The sequence below is a fragment of the Triticum urartu genome, chromosome 3A (genome assembly GCF_056163025.1).
Source record: "Triticum urartu cultivar PI428250 chromosome 3A, HENAU_Tu73, whole genome shotgun sequence".
Classification (NCBI taxonomy): Eukaryota; Viridiplantae; Streptophyta; class Magnoliopsida; order Poales; family Poaceae; genus Triticum; species Triticum urartu.
The window spans coordinates 730,765,509-730,779,014 of record NC_141875.1 but is presented as its reverse complement, the minus strand read 5'-3'; the positions used below and the strand labels follow the sequence as shown (position 1 = coordinate 730,779,014).

At 41.1% G+C, this 13,506-nt stretch overlaps 1 pseudogene; it reads right to left on the bottom strand.

Annotated features, from left to right (window-relative positions):
• Positions 1-414: 414 nt before the first annotated feature.
• On the bottom strand, positions 415-1,957 carry LOC147982347 (uncharacterized; annotated as a pseudogene).
• Between the last annotated feature and the right edge of the window lie 11,549 nt (positions 1,958-13,506).

Sequence of the window (13,506 nt, the reverse complement as noted above, 5' to 3'; positions counted from 1 at the left end):
GAAAAGAGACGGCATGAGGCTGCATGTGAGAGAGACAGCATGCGGCCAGGGGGCAGATGTCCTGTCACCTCATGACCAGTGTATCCTGCCAGTGTATTATGTCCTAACAAAGTTGCAGCTATTCAAACTTTTGCACATATCTCAATGCATCACAGTCAATTCTGGATGGCCCTGATATAGGGTACCAGGTAGCTCGATCTACAAAAAACCGTGCTCTACCAGAAAATTCATTTCCTGACAAATGTAGTACAAACTATGTAGAGCGCAAAAAGAGGTCTGACTTTCAACTAAATATCTTCTCAAAACAACCTTTCTGCCATTTTCACAGAGATTTCCATCACATGGAATAAGTTGCTTTTAACAAAGATTTCCGTCAAATATGGAAGTATACTACAAGAGACTGCATTGCACATATTCTTTTCTAGATAAATTGCATGTATGCATACAAATGTGTATGTGCGCACATCTAAAGATAACTTGGCAACAAAAGTGAGCGAAATAACAACCAATCATCCATACATAACTCTATGCCAAATAACACTCTGCACTGAAAACATAAATTTCATGGTGCATGTAGGATGAGTTGATGACTGCCAGGTTAGGCATCTTCTCATGGTCCAATAATAAGGTGTCGAAAAGAGTTGCTTACATGAAAATTGATTCCCTTACAGATGTTGTATGATTATGGTAAAGTGCAAAAGGAGGTTTTGTCTTTCAACTAAGTATCTTCCCAAAATCCCACATTGTCACTACAACCATACATAACTCTAGCTACATACATGCACTCAAACACTACCTAAACCAAATGGGTTAAAAGGGTACACATTGCATATCCATGCCTGCTAAATGTCAATGAAATGGCGTAATTCCTCGGACAGTATTGGACAAAGATAGACAGTCAACAAGGATATGAGGCCGTGGCACCAAACCACTGCTATATGTGTGAGGGCGTTGTACGCTTCCATCCCTGAGATGATATCCTCCAACCTCTAACCATTCTATCTCACCAACATCATCAAAGCTCAAGTAGATTGTGTCGGCGATTATGGATCCAGAGGGGAAAACATCCAGAGACACCGAGAGAGAGCTATGCATACCAATGAACACCGCGCGCCCTGCACTACCACCCAAGCTCTTGACCGGAAATAGTGTGCCGGTGTCCAAATTCACTCGATATGCGTCATACAAATAACCCGATTTATTCTCGGCTGTCACTCCACCCCAACGGTGCGCCAGCATCAGCTCCCCACAATTGTTGACGAGGTGGAAATTATCCTCAAATTGCGAGTCATCTATATTTTCCATCTTGGCATAAATGCTATCCATCTTGGCAGCCACCTCCAGGCGTGGTGGGTGATATGCTCCAGTTTCCACTTTCCAGTACCATCACACCATTGTTGTCAACGCAGTAGAAGCGGCCCTCAAACATTAAGGTTGCCAGTGCCACTGTTATGCCAGCACCATTGTCCTTTACCGTCGTCCACTGGTCAGTCGCCGGGCTTGGCCGTGGCAAGCAGGTCGAGCATGTTGAAGCAGAGAACAAATGTGGAACCATCGCCGGCAACACCAGAGCCCCACACAATGAATTCGGTGTCGAAAAGTCCATCACTCTCCTCAAGTATGTCATGGTCCTTGAACTTGGAGGGAAGCACTGTGGTGAGCGGCGGCAGCTCTGTCAGTTGTCGGGTGACTCGCCGGTGGGTGTGTAGAGGAAGCAACGGCGATCTGGTGAGGCGAGTTCCTCCCGGAGCATGGTCCACCGCCGGGGATGGAAGCAGCGGTCCAGGCCATCGTGCGCGCTCGGGTTCACGGAGCACCGCCGCCACGGGCTGCACACGGCGCGGAAGCGGAGGAAGTCGGCGACGTCGTAGGCGAGGACGCGCTCCGCGATCAGCCCCGCTGGCCCATCGCCAAGAGCCGCCCAGTCCCTCTCCCACCAGCATCTAGGCAAAGTGGATCAGATCGGAATCGTCTTACCATAAGTGAAATGAAATGAATTTGAGTGGGCAGCAGACCTCGAGGACACGGCGAGGTCCATGTGTCCTTTGCTTCGCTGGTCAGCGAGGGGTGGGGGTCCTCGGCCGATTCGCCCATCGCTTCGCCGCCGCCGCCGCATCCGTACGGAGGAGAGAGGTCGGGGGCGAGAGGTCCGGCTATCTTAGGATGGATGGGCCGGGCCTTTTTGTTTTTTGTGGTGCGGTCGATAGCCCTCACCACAAAAAATTCAAATTGCCTCAAATAACAAAACAAAAAATACAAATACATACTCCCTCCATTCTGTTTTGAAGTATGCATAACTTCTTTAAAAGGAAAAAACACTTGGCTTCAACCAGCAGACTGAACTCGAGCATCCGCCGTCTCGTCTGTGTGATGCGTGTCGCTGTTTGATACGTCTCCAACGTATTTATAATTTTTGATTGTTCCATACTATTATATTATCTGTTTTAGATATTAATGTGCTTTATTTTACAATTTTATATTATTTTTGGGACTAACCTATTAACCCAAGGTCCAGTGCAAATTGCTGTTTTTTTTGCCTATTTCAATGTTTCACAGAAAAGGAATATCAAACGGAGTCCAAATGAAATGAAACCGTTGGGAGTGTGATTTTTGGAACAAACGTGATCTAGAGGACTTGGAGTGGACGTAAAGAAACGAACGAGGAGTCCACGAGACAAGGGGCGCGCCTACCCCTTGGGCGCGCCCTCCCCCCTCGTGGCTTAACCGACCTAGTTCTTCTCTTATATATGTTCACATACTCCGAAAACATCCAGGAGCACCACAAAACCGTATTTCCACCGCCGCAACCTTCTGTACCCAAGAGATCCCATCTTGGGGCCTTTTCCGGAGCTCCGGCGCCGGAGGGGCATTGATCACGGACGGCCTCTACATCACCTCTATGGCCCCTTCGATGATGTGTGAATAGTTTACTTCAGACATTCGGATCCATAGTTATTAGCTAGATGGCTTCTTCTCTCTCTTTGGATCTCAATACAAAGTTCTTCTCGATCTTCTTGGAGATCTATTCGATGTAACTCTTTTTGCGGTTTGTTTATTGAGATCCGATTAATTGTGGGTTTATGATCAAGTCTATCTATGAACAATATTTGATTCTTCTCTGAAATCTTTTATGCATGATTGGTTATCTTTACAAGTCTCTTCGAATTATCAGTTTGGTTTGGCCTATTAGATTAATCTTTCTTGCAATGAGAGAAGTGCTTAGCTTTGGGTTCAATCCTACGGTGCTCGATCCCAGTGACAGAAAGGGAAACGACATGTATTGTATTGTTGCCATCGAGGATAAAAAGATGAGGTTTATATCATATTGCTTGAGTTTATCCCTCTACATCATGTCATCTTACCTAAGGCGTTACTCTGTTCTTATGAACTCAATACTTTAGATGCATGTTGGATACCGGTCGATGTGTGGAGTAATAGTAGTAGATGCAGGCAAGAGTCGGTCTACTTGTCACGGACGTGATGCCTATATACATGATCATGCCTAGATATTCTCATAATTATTCGCTTTTCTATCAATTGCTCGACAGTAATTCGTTCACCCACCGTAATACTTATGCTATCTTGAGAGAAGCCATTAGTGAAACCTATGGCCCCCGGGTCTATTTTCCATCATGTAAGTTTCCAATCTATTTTACATTGCAATCTTTACTTTCAATCTATATCATAAAAATATCAAAAATATTTATCTTATCATTGTTATCTTTATCAGATCTCGCTCTCGTAAGTGATCATGAAGGGATTCACAACCCCTTTATCACGTTGGTTGTGAGGTTCTTATTTGTTTGTGTAGGTACGAGGGACTTGCGTGTGGCCTCCTACTGGATTGATACCTTGGTTCTCAAAAACTGAGGGAAATACTTACGCTACTTTGCTGCATCACCCTTTCCTCTTTAAGGGAAAACCAACGCAGTGCTCAAGAGGTAGCAAGAAGGATTTCTGGCGCCGTTGCCGGGGAGTCTATGCACAAGTCAAGACATATCAAGTACCCATCAGAAACTCTTATCACTCGCATTACATTATTTTCCATTTGTCTCTCATTTTCCTCTCCCCCACTTCACACTTGCCATTTTATTCGCCCTCTTTTGCCGTTCCCCTTCTCTTTTCCAGTTTGCCTCTTTTTGCTTGTCTCTTGTTTGCTTGTGTGTTGGATTGCTTGCTCGTCACGATGGCTCAAAATAATATTAAATTGTGTGGCTTTCCAATACCAATAATAATGATTTTATTAGCACTCCGATTGCTCCTCTTACCTATGTCGAATCTTGCGAAATTAATGTTGCCTTGCTGAATCTTGTCATGAAAGATCTGTTTTTCGGCCTTCCTAGTGAAGATGCCGCTACCCATCTAAACAACTTTGTTGATTTGTGTGACATGCAAAAGAAGAAAGATGTGGATAATGATATTGTTAAACTGAAGCTATTCCCGCTTTCTCTTAGACATCGTGCTAAAACTTGATTTTCGTCTTTGCCTAAAAATAGTATTGATTCATGGAATAACTGCAAAGATGCTTTTATCTCTAAGTATTTTCCTCCCGCTAAGATCATCACTCTTAGAAACGATATTATGAATTTTAAGAAACTTGATCATGAACATGTTGCACAAGCTTGGGATAGGATGAAATTAATGATACATAATTGCCCTACACATGGTTTGAATCTTTGGGTGATTATACAAAAAAATTATGCCAGATTAAACTTTGCTTCTAGAAATCTTTTAGATTCGGCCGCGGGAGGCACTTTTATGGAAATCACTTTAGGAGAAGCTACTAAACTCCTAGATAATATTATGGTTAATTATTCTCAATGGCATACTTAAAGATCTAATAAAAAGGGGCATGCTATAGAAGAAATCAATTTTTGAGTGGAAAGATGGATGAACTTATGAAATTGTTGGCTAATAAAAGTGTTTCTTATTATCCTAATGATATGCCTTTGTATACTTTGATTTTGAATAATAATGAATCTATGGATGTGAATTTTGTTGGTAGGAACAATTTTTGTAATAAACGCGTATAGAGGTAATTTTAATACTAGGCCGTTTCCTAGTAATTCCTCTAATAATTATGGTAATTCTTATAACAATTCTTATGGAAATTATAATAAGATGTCCTCTCATTTATTAGTTCGCAAAAGAGTTTCAATGCTATGATTGAAGAAAAATTGTCTAAGATTGATGAGTTGGCTAGGAATGTGGATAGAATTTCTCTTGATGTTGATTCTTTGAAACTTAGATCTATTCCACCTAAGCATGATATCAATGAGTCTCTCAAAGCTATGAGAATTTCCATTGATGAGTGCAAAGAAAGAACCGCTAGGATGTGTGCTAAAAAAAGATTGCTTTGTGTAAGCGTGTTCTTCCAGTTTCCATGATAATAAAGATGAAGATCTAAAAGTTATTGATGTGTCCCCTATTAAATCTTTGTTTTGCAATATGAATCTTGATAATGATGGGACTGGAGATGAGTCAGCTTTAGTTAGAAGGCGTCCTAATGATTCGGAGTTTTTAGATCTTGATGTAAAAATTGATAAAAGTGGGATTGGAGAGGTCAAAACTTTAAATAGCAACAAACCCACTCACTACTAGGAAAAGGCCTGCTAGTGGCACACATGTTTTGGCTACTAATGGCGCACTACAGGTGCCCCACTAGCACCACGCCATTAGAATTTTTTACTAATGGCGCATACTTAAACTCAAGTCAAATCACACTCTATGATCAAACTTCCCAGAAGGTCACCCATCCTCACGCTACTCCAGCCCAAGCACGCTTAACTTCACAGTTCTGTCCAACCCCAGTACCAGCTTACTTCACAGGCACTTGTTGATATATCTATCATATCAATCCTATTAAACCTTGTTGATGTCTAGGACTTTGTTCATGTTCATGAGTATGATGAAATTTTGAAAAAATATTTCAAACTTCCCGGTTATATTACGTATCATATTTTGAAAAAAAAATTACAAATTTTTTTAAACCAATTTTTTTCCTATTACTAGTGGCGCACGTGCGCCACTAGTAGGTTTGAATTTTTTTCATTTTCCCCCCTCTAGATATTAAAAGCCCCGTATATTTCGTTCTGTTAGGTTTTTGGGGATTTTGAAGATGTTGAATGGGGTTCCCCCACTTCAATTCGGATGTAACTTTTCGAGTAGATGATTTTTCATATAAAAAACTTTTTAATCCGAGTTCGTATGCAAAAGTTATGCCCATTTTACTAAATTCCAGAGATATTTTGCAAATAAAGTCGAAATTCATATTTGTAAATTTTTCCCAACAACTAGACCACATATCACATGGGAAACATATTTTTTTTATTATTTTTTTGACATTTCCATCATTTTCTTTTATTTTTTAAAAAAGTGAAAAGGCGGTAGGGGGGTGCGCCATTAGTAATATATGGCGCACCTGGTGTGTGGTGCGCCATTAGTAGTTTTGAAAAACAAAATAAAAAAATTGTTAGCAATGGCACACCGTCCAGTCGTGAACTAGTAATGGCACATCGTTCACTGGTGCGCCATTAATAACAATTTTTTTTCTCAAAACTACTAATGGCGCACGGTGGGTGTGGTACGCCATTACTATGTCAACTAGTAATGGCGCACTATCCCATGGTGCGCCATTACTAACAATTTTTTTTTCAAAACTACTAATGGTGCACCACACACCAGGTGCGACATTAGTAATATATTACTAATGGCGCACCTGTATCTGGTGCGCCACTGCTATATAGCAGTGGCGCACCACATACACGGTGCGCCATTAATGTCCATATCATCTATAGCCATTTTCCTAGTAGTGACTATCTTGGATTTCAAGTAATTTAATTATGATCATTGTTCTTTAATAGATTGTATTTCCTTGTTGCAATTCGTGCTAAATTCTCCGCATGCTTATAGCCAAAATAAAGCTTTTACTAAACATACCGTTGATGCTTTAATGCAATCTTATGAATAACTTGAATTGGAAGTTTCTATCCCTAGAAAACTTCATGATGAGTGAGAACCTATTATTAAAATTAAGATTAAAGATCATGAATGATTTGATTTATGTGATTTGGGTGCTAGTGTTTCCATGATTCCTAAAACTTTGTGTGATTTGCTAGGTTTCCGTGAATTTGATGATTGTTCTTTAAACTTGCATCTTGCGGATTCCACCATTAAAAAATCTATGGGAAGAATTAATAATGTTCTTATTTTTGCAAATAGGAATTATGTGTCTGTAGATTTCATTGTTCTTGATATAGATTGCAATCCTACATGTCCTATTATTCTTGGTAGACCTTTCCTTAGAACGATTGATGCAGTTATTGAGATGAAGGAAGGAAATATTATATTCCAATTTCCATTAAGGAAGGGCATGGAACACTTTCCTAGAAAGAAAATTAAATTACCTTATGAATCTATTATGAGAGGCACTTATGGATTGCATAGCAAAGATGATAATACCTAGATCTATCCTTGCTTTTATGCCTAGCTAGGGGCGTTAAACGATAGCGCTTGTTGGGAGGCAACCCAATTTTATTTTTGTTTCTTGCTTTTTGATTCTGTTAGTAATAATTAATTCATCTAGCCTCTGTTTAGATGTGGTTTTATTCTTTTAATTAGTGTTTGTGCCAAGTAGAACCTTTGGGAAGACTTGGGGAAAGTCTTTGCGATCTTGCTGTAAAAAACAGAAACTTTAGCGCTCACGAGATTTTCTTCCATTTTTTACTGGAGAGTGATATTTAGTTAATTATTTTTACACATGATTAATAGATAAATTAATCACGTTCAGCAATTTATTTTAGTATTTTGGGGGTTCCAGAAGTATTCGAAACCTACAGATTACTAAAGACTGTTCTGTTTTTGACTCATTCTGTTTTTCGTGTGTTGTTTGCTTATTTTGATGAATCTATGGCTAATAATAGAGTTTATGAACCATAGAAAAGTAGGAATACAGTAGGTTTAACACCAATATAAATAAAGAATGAGTTAATTACAGTACCTTGAAGTGGTGATTTGTTTTCTTTTACTAACGGAGCTCATGAGATTTTCTTTTAAGTTTTGTGTTGTGAAGTTTTCAAGTTTTGGGTATAGATTTGATGGATTATGGAACAAGGAGTGGAAAGATCCTAAGCTTGGGGATTCCCAAGGCACCCCAAGGTAAAATTCAAGGACAACCAAAAGCCTAAGTTTGGGGATGCCCCGGAAGGCATCCCCTCTTTCGTCTTCGTCCATCGGTAACTTTACTTGGAGCTATATTTTTATTCGCCACATGATATGTGTTTTGCTTGGAGCGTCTTGTATGATTTGAGTCTTTGCTTTTTAGATTACCACAATCATCCTTCCTGTACACACCTTTTGGGAGCGACACACATGAATTGGAATTTATTAGAATACTCTATGTGCTTCACTTATATCTTTTGAGTTGGATAATTTTTGCTCTAGTACTTCGCTTATATCTTTTAGAGCACGGCGGTGGTTTTATTTTATAGAAATAATTGATCTCTCATGCTTCACTTATATCATTTTGAGAGTCTTTTAGAGCATCATGGTAATTCACTTTGGTTATAAATTTTAAATGCTAAGAGAAGTTGGATGCTTGATAGTTGTTTTGAGATATAAAGGTGGTAATATTATAGGTGTGGTAGTTGAGTAATTGTGAAATTGATGAATACTTGTGTTGAAGTTGGAAAGTAGAGTAGCATGCACATATGGTAAACGTTGTGTGACAAATTTGAAGCATGGGGTGTTCTTTGATTGCTTTCATTATGAGTGGCGGTCGGGGACGAGCGATGGTCTTTTCCTACCAATCTATCCCCCTAGGAGCATGCGCGTAGTTCTTGGTTTTGATGACTTGTAGATTTTTGCAATAAGTATGTGAGTTCTTTATGACTAATGTTGAGTCCATGGATTATACGCACCCTTCCATCATTGCTAGCCTCTTCGGTACCATGCATTACCCTTTCTCACCTTGAGAGTTGGTGCAAACTTCGCCGGTGCATCCAAACCCCGTGATATGATACACTCTATCACACATCAGCCTCCTTGTATCTTCCTCAAAACAACCACCATACCTACCTATTATGGCATTTCCATAGCCATTTCGAGATATATTTCCATGCAACTTTCCACCGTTCCATTTATTATGACACGCATCATCATTGTCATATTGCTTTGCATGATCATGTAGTTGGTATCGTATTTGTGGCAATGCCACCATGCTTAATTTTTCATACATGTCACTCTTGATTCATCGCAATTCCGGTACACCGCCGGAGGCATTCACATAGAGTCATATTTTGGTCTAAGTATCGAGTTGTAATTCTTGAGTTGTAAGTAAATAAAAGTGTGATGATCAGCATTAGAGCATTGTCCCATGTGAGGAAAGGATGATGGAGACTATGATTGCCCCCACAAGTCGGGATGAGGCTCCGGACGAAAAATAATTAAAAAAAGAGGCCATAGAAAAGAGAAAAGAAGGAACAAATAAAAATGAGAGAAAAAGAGAGAAGGGACAATGTTACTATCCTTTTTCCACACTTGTGCTTCCAAGTAGCATCATGATCTTCATGATAGAGAGTCTCTTATTTTGTCACTTTCATATACTAGTGGGAATTTTTCATTATAGAACTTGGCTTGTTTATTCCAATGATGGGCTTCCTCAAATGCCCTAGGTCTTCGTGAGCAAGCAAGTTGGATGCACACCCACTTAGTTTCTTTGATGAGCTTTCATATATTTATAGCTATAGTGCATCCGTTGCATGGCAATCCCTACTCCTTGCATTGACATCAATCGGTGGGCATCTCCATAGCCCATTGATTAGCCACGTCAATGTGAGACTTTCTCCCTTTTTATCTTCTCACACAACCTCAATCATCATATTCTATTCCACCCATAGTGCTATGTCCAGGGCTCGCGCTCATATATTGCGTAAAAGTTGAAAGAGTTTGAAAAGGCTAAGTATGAAACAATTGCTTGGCTTGTCATCGGGGTTGTGCATGATGGGAGCATTTTGTGTGACGAAAATGAAGCATGGCCAAACTATATGACTTTCTAGGGATAAGTTTTCTTTGGCTATGCTATTTTCATAAGACATAATTGCTTGATTAGCATACTTAGAGTATTACTATTTTTATGTCAACAATAATCTTTTATCTTGAATCTTTTGGATATGAACATTCATGCCAAAGTAGAGAAAAATATATTTAAGAACATGCTAGAAAGCATTCCACATCAAAAATTCTGTTTTTATCATTTACCTACCCGAGGACGAGCAGGAATTAAGCTTGGGAATGCTGATACGTGCCCAAGGTATCTATAATTTTTGATTGTTCCATGCTATTATATTATCTGTTTTGGATTTAAATGGGCTTTATTTTACACTTTTATATTATTTTTGGGACTAACCTATTAACCCAAGGCCCCGTGCAAATTGCTGTTTTTTTGCCTATTTCAGTGTTTCATAGAAAAGGAATATCAAACGGAGTCCAAACGGAATGAAACCTTAGGGAGCGTGATTTTTGGAACAAACGTGATCCAGAGGACTTGGAGTGGACGTCAAGAAACGGACGAGGAGTCCACGAGGCAGGGGGCGTGCCTACCCCCTGGGCGCGCCCTTCCCCCTCGTGGCTTAACCGACCTACTTTTTCCTCCTACATATGTTCACATACCCCGAAAGCATCCAAGAGCACCACGAAAACCTATTTCCACCGCCGCAACCTTCTGTACCCAAGTGATCCCATCTTGGGGCCTTTTCCGGAGCTCCGCCGGAGGGAGCATTGATCACGGAGGCCCTCTACATCAACTCCATGGCCCCGCCGATGATGTGTGAGTAGTTTACTTCAGACCTTCGGGTCCATAGTTATTAGCTAGATGGCTTCTTCTCTCTCTTTGGATCTCAATACAAAGTTCTCCTTGATCTTCTTGGAGATCTATTCGATGTAACTCTTTTTGCGGTGTGTCTGTCGAGATCCGATGAATTGTGAGTTTATGATCAAGTCTATCTATGAACAATATTTGATTCTTCTCTGAAATCTTTTATGCATGATTGGTTATCTTTGCAAGTATCTACGAATTATCAGTTTGGTTTGGCCTACTAGATTGATCTTCCTTGCAATGGGAGAAGTGCTTAGCTTTGGGTTCGATCTTGCGGTGCTCGATCCCAGTGACAGAAAGGGAAACGACACGTATTTTATTGTTGCCATCGAGGATAAAAAGATGGGGTTTATATCATATTTCTTGACTTTATCCCTCTACATCATGTCATCTTACCTAAGGCATTACTCTATTTTTATGAACTTAATACTCTAGATGCATGCTGGATAGCGATCGATGTTTGGAGTAATAGTAGTAGATGCAGGCAGAAGTCGGTCTAATTGTCACGGACGTGATGCCTATATGCATGATCATGCCTAGATATTCTCATAATTATTCGGTTTTCTATCAATTGCTCGACAGTAATTCGTTCACCCACCGTAATACTTATGCTATCTTGAGAGAAGCCACTAGTGAAACATATGGCCCCCGGGTCTATTTTCCATCATATAAGTTTCCAATCTATTTTACTTTGCAATCTTTACTTTCAATCTATATCATAAAAATACCAAAAATATTTATCTTATTATTATTATCTCTATTAGATCTCACTCGCGCAAGTGACCGTGATGGGGTTGACAACTGCTTTATCGCGTTGGTTGCGAGATTCTTATTTGTTTGTGTAGGTACGAGGGACTAGCGTGTTGCCTCCTACTGGATTGATACATTGGTTCTCAAAAACCGAGGGAAAATACTTACGCTATTTTGTGCATCACCCTTTCCTCTTCAAGGGAAAACCAACGAAGTGCTCAAGAGGTAGCACTGCTTGCTTCTCGCTGTCCGGTACAGTGTGTTTCTGCTGCAATGTCTTTGTTGCAAAAAGAGCCGCAACAAGACCTCTTTTACAAAAAAATGTAATGAGATCTCTAGTAAAAGCATTGCAACAGGACCTCTGTTACAAACAAAAAAAACTATATCAAGACTTCCATTGAAAAACAAACCTGCAATTTCACCTATGTTGCAAAAAATTCTGCAACATGACCCATGTTGCAGGAATTTTCTGCAACATCACTTGTGTTGTAATGGAGATATATTGAAACAAATTTTTGGCGACTTGAAGCTAGATATAGAAGTACTCAACATACGCCCTAACCTTCCACAAAGAAGAGATCTTGGTGGCCAGACGTGTATACTCTAAGGTTAATATATGTTGGGGAACGTAGTAATTTCAAAAAATTTCCTACGCACACGCAAGATCATGGTGATGCACAGCAACGAGAGGGGAGAGTGTTGTCTACGTACCCACGCAGACTGACTGCGGAAGCGTTCACACAACGTAGAGGAAGTAGTCGTACGTCTTCCCGATCCGACCGATCCAAGCACCGTTACTCCGGCACCTCCGAGTTCTTAGCACACGTACAGCTCGATGACGATCCCCGGGCTCCGATCCAGCAAAGCATCGGGGAGGAGTTCCGTCAACACGACGGCGTGGTGACGATCTTGATGTTCTACCGTCGCTGGGCTTCGCCTAAGCACTGCTACAATATGATCGAGGTGGAATATGGTGGCAGGGGGCACCGCACACGGCTAAGGAACGATCTCAAGGATCAACTTGTGTGTTCTAGGGTGCCCCCCTGCCCCCGTATATAAAGGATCCAAGGGGGAGGGGCTGGCCGGCCAAGGAGGGCGCGCCAGGAGAGTCCTACTCCCTCTGGGAGTAGGATTCCCCCCCCCCCCCCCAATCCTAGTTGGAATAGGATTCCTCGAGGGGGGGAAGAGAGAGAGGGGGGCCGGCCACCTCTCCTAGTCCTAATAGGACTAGGGGAGGGGGAAGGCGCGCGGCCACCTTGGGCTGCCCCTTTCTCCTTTCCACTAAAGCCCACTAAGGCCCATATAGTTCCCGGGGGGTTCCGGTAACCTCCCGGTACTCCGGTAAAATCCCGATTTCACCCGGAACACTTCCGATATCCAAACATAGGCTTCCAATATATCAATCTTTATGTCTCGACCATTTCGAGACTCCTCGTCATGTCCGTGATCACATCCGGGACTCCTAACAACCTTCGGTACATCAAAATGCATAAACTCATAATAACTGTCATCGTAACGTTAAGCGTGCGGACCCTACGGTTCGAGAACAATGCAGACATGATTGAGACACATCTCTGGTCAATAACCAATAGCGGGACCTGGATGCCCATATTGGCTCCTACATATTCTACGAAGATCTTTATCGGTCAGACCGCATAACAACATACGTTGTTCCCTTTGTCATCGGTATGTTACTTGCCCGAGATTCGATCGTCGGTATCCAATACCTGGTTCAATCTCGTTACCGGCAAGTCTCTTTACTCGTTCCGTAATATATCATCTCACAACTAACATATTAGTTGCAGTGCTTGCAAGGCTTATGTGATGTGCATTACCGAGAGGGCCCAGAGATACCTCTCTGACAATTGGAGTGACAAATCCTA